Source organism: Plectropomus leopardus, unplaced genomic scaffold, assembly GCF_008729295.1.
Source record: "Plectropomus leopardus isolate mb unplaced genomic scaffold, YSFRI_Pleo_2.0 unplaced_scaffold3807, whole genome shotgun sequence".
Taxonomy (NCBI): Eukaryota; Metazoa; Chordata; class Actinopteri; order Perciformes; family Serranidae; genus Plectropomus; species Plectropomus leopardus.
In genome coordinates this window covers 1-3,844 of record NW_024641650.1, presented here as the reverse complement: position 1 = coordinate 3,844, position 3,844 = coordinate 1, and the positions used below count along the sequence as shown (strand labels likewise).

General features: G+C 39.9%; 1 long non-coding RNA gene across 1 annotated transcript; it reads left to right on the top strand.

Annotated features, from left to right (window-relative positions):
• The first annotated feature begins 189 nt into the window (after positions 1–189).
• Positions 190–3,586, top strand: LOC121938938. The gene is made up of 3 exons (XR_006105379.1): positions 190–612; positions 3,280–3,341; positions 3,474–3,586. It is a non-coding gene; the product is annotated as an uncharacterized LOC121938938 (long non-coding RNA).
• The last annotated feature ends 258 nt before the right edge of the window (positions 3,587–3,844 follow it).

Genomic DNA, 3,844 nt, shown 5'->3' with positions numbered 1-3,844 from the left:
AGACTGTCAGCAGCTACACTCACACACTGACATATCCCAGACTGTCAGCAGCTACACTCACACTGAGGAGGAGGACACTGACAATAATTCTTTTTTTTAAACTAAAAACATAGTGGCATCATGACAAAAACCTGCCATTTAAAGGGTTAAAATGCAGAAAATGTATGAATATTTGATATTTATCATTAGGGCTGATGTTGGTTAAAATAACCTCAATGAAAGGAGAAAATCTTATTAATGTGTGATATTTTTTGATCTTGATTTTGAAAAGCACATTCTGTGTGCAGGGCGATACGTGTGTGTGATATTCGAGCAGGCCCTAAAGGGTTAAATCCTGCTGAGTCCGTCAGTCAGAAGTTTTCGGGTGTCGTCTGCGTCTCTGACCGGCTGAATTGTGTGTGAGCAGATCCCTGATGTGCGCTGGGAGGACGTCGGCGGTCTGCAGCAGGTGAAGAAAGAGATCCTGGACACGGTTCAGCTTCCTCTGCAGAGACCCGAGCTCCTGGCTCTGGGTCTGAACCGCACCGGAGTCCTGCTGTACGGACCGCCAGGGACCGGCAAGACCCTGCTGGCCAAGGCCGTCGCTACAGAGTGCTCCATGACCTTCCTCAGGTATGAACACCTTCACCTTCATCAGGTAGAAACACAAGATATTTAATGTTTCAACTTTAAACTTTCTTGTTTTTTTGTAAATATTGACTCATTTTGAGCTTCATGGCTGCAACTCTTCATCATAAAGTTTGAACAGGAGCGCCAAAAACAAAACATTTCACAGGCGAGCACGTGAGCAGGTGAGAGATTGGCCCTTTGAAACCTGAGCATCGAGGTTTATTTCTTTCGAAACACGCTGTCGACTGATCAGGTTGAAGTTTACCTTCAGGCCACCACACGAGCCTGAAGTCCACGCGTCCGTCTCTTCGCTCGTCTGTCGGACGTTATTTCTTCAGCTTCCTGCTCCGGTTTGCTGCTGGCAGGTTGCGAGACGTCTTTGAGCGCTCGGTGGTTCGGGATGTACCGCACCTTCAGCGGAGCCTTTACTTACGATTTCAGCAAGAAAGTTGACGAACTCTTCGTGAAGACTCTTCAGCAGTTTCGTTCTCAGACCGTGAATCCGTTGGCATGGCGACGCTTTCTTTTTTTAAGTTTAATCTTACAGTCTTGATCTTGCAGCTGAACACGATTTTCCAGTTTCCACAAACTACTTTTCCTCTCTTGACGTTTCAAAGTAGGAACGGCTGCTCTCGTCGTCTGAACCTCTAAAGGGTTCGTACGGAGTTCGGAGCTCCTTCATGTGTGCGGCTCTTTGTCCGCTGAGGACTTAACGCTGCTCTCTTTGGCTCCTCGGGACTTTTAGATGACGTCTTCTGCGTGCTGATGTCGTTTCTTTCCCGGACCGCGAGTGTCAGAGGTCATTTGGCTTTTTATCGGCGTCTTCAGGCTGAAGAGAGGAAAAATAAGCAGATGAGGTCAGAGGTCGTTCAGAGCCGCACAACCGTCCAGAACAGAGTTCATCAACCATCCACACAGCTGGGGGCCCAAACTCTGACCCCCAAATCACATCAGCCTCTGACGGGGCCCCTGCTGCTAATTATCTTTTTAATTAAATGTACATTTTAATGGTGACTATCAATTATCAGACAAACAGCTTCTTAATATAATTTCCTTATTTTAATCATATTAATAACAATAAATCATTTTAATAATAATCAGTCTTTGTCTGTTCTAAACATTCGTGGTCATTTTATTCAACAGTACTATTAACAGTAAATGTGTTTTTATTTATTGATATATTTGTACTTAAGTTTAGTTTTATTTATCTAGTTCCTTATTTACTTTTTGTTTAGCTGTATTTGTCGATTTTCTTTTTTTTTTTTTTTTTTTTAGCAATTTTTCTTTAGACATTATTACAGATTTATTGAGATATTTTGTTTAGTTTTATTTATTTATTAATTTAAGAATTTTATTTATTTAGACTGTTTGTTTAGCTTTAATTATTTATTCTAGTCTTTGAATGTAGAGTTATTAATTTATTTATAACTCTACATTCAAGACTAAAATAAATAACTCTACATTCAAATTCTATATGTTTAAGTTATGATTTATAGTTTTAGGTAAGTTTTATTTATTTACTTGTCATGTATACTTTTTCACAGTACTTTTTATTTGTGTCACTCATTTTTTTTGTCAGTTTCATATCTGTTTCTTTTGTCTTTTATTGTGAAGTCCTTTGTGGCAGCAGATCGATTTCTTTCATATTTCTTCTCCTTTTTGTCCTTTTTCTTCATCACATTCAGTGTCTTCTGTTATGAACGTTCTGTCATTTCCGTCTTAATATTCAGCACTAATATAATTGTTTTTTAGAGTTTTTTTCTCTTTTGTTATTCAGTTGTTAATTTAAAAATTAAAATATTTTTTCTTTTCAATATTCCCCCGTTTTCCCTCAAAGTTTAGTGCATGTACTCAGTTTTTCCAACATGTTATGTACTGTTGGACTGACTGAAGCAGTGAATTTCATTAACAGCTGCAGCCCAGATGTCCCTCTGAAGGGGGTTTGTCTGTGTCCTCCTCTGCGTTTGATCTTCCTGTTCGATTCTTACCTCGGTTCGATCTTTCCATCCAGCGCCTGTAAAAGCGAGCCCTCCTCCTGATGTCCGGGGTTTTACCAGAGTAAAAAAAAGAACAATCAACTTTAATTTAAAAACTCTTTGGTGATGTCCTGTCAGAGTGGACAGAGAAGTGGACAGTCCCAAAAAACCTGAACGGTGCAGGCAGTCGTTCTGCCGCCGGGAGCCCGGCTCTGTTCCACGTTAACTCTCATTGTGAACTTCTCAACTCGATTTCACCCAAACTTCTTTTCCTCTCTTGACCTTTCGTCCTTTTCTCTGGAGGTCATTTCATTAAAGTCGCGGTTATATCTTTTGCTATGACGACGGCGGCGCGCGCAGATGCAGCAGCCGGTGGCGGTTCAGCGTCGGTGACTGAGGTCTTTGATCGCCTCTGTCCAAAATTTCACACGCTCTCTCTCTCCGTCCGTGTCTGAGTTTATGTGCAACTTTCTGGAAACATATTTTTTCCCTCTCTAAATGTTTTTGTCAGTTTTTTTTTTTTTTTAAAGGAAGATGTGGGTTTCTTTTATCTTGATTTTTCTTTTTGTGATTTTTTTTGGCAGTTTCTGTTTTTTGTTCAAACTTTGGCAATTTCTTATAAATAAACATTTTTGCTTATTGTTTTTTTTTCTTTAAATGTGTGTGTGTGTGTTTTTTTTGGGTTTTTTTTCAGTATAAAAGGTCCGGAGCTCATCAACATGTACGTGGGTCAGAGCGAAGAGAACATCAGAGAAGGTTCGTTATCATCGTTATCGTTATACCTGAAACATCAGTTTGCATAAATGCAGCTCGTTCTCACACCTGGATAACTGTGTGTGTGTGTGTGTGTGTGTGTGTGTGTGTGTGTGTGTGTGTGTGTGTGTTCAGTGTTCTGCAGAGCGCGATCAGCAGCTCCGTGTGTCGTCTTCTTTGATGAGCTGGACTCTCTGGCGCCCAGCAGGGGGCGCAGTGGAGACTCTGGAGGTGTGATGGACAGGTGAGCGTTTACCTGCCGAATCAACAAAGTCTGGTGTGTTTTTATACACTTTGCTACGTCATTTCTCTTCTTTTGTCACACTTTTTCAGTTCAGTTATCGATGTTTTAAGTTATTTACACTTTGTCATTGGTGCTTTTATTCATTTAGAAATTAATTATTGTTTTTACATACAGATAGATAGATATATGTCTGTGTGTGTATGTTTAATTTTATTAGGTTTTTTGTTTTGTTTTATTCTTTGATATATTTGTACTTTAGTAT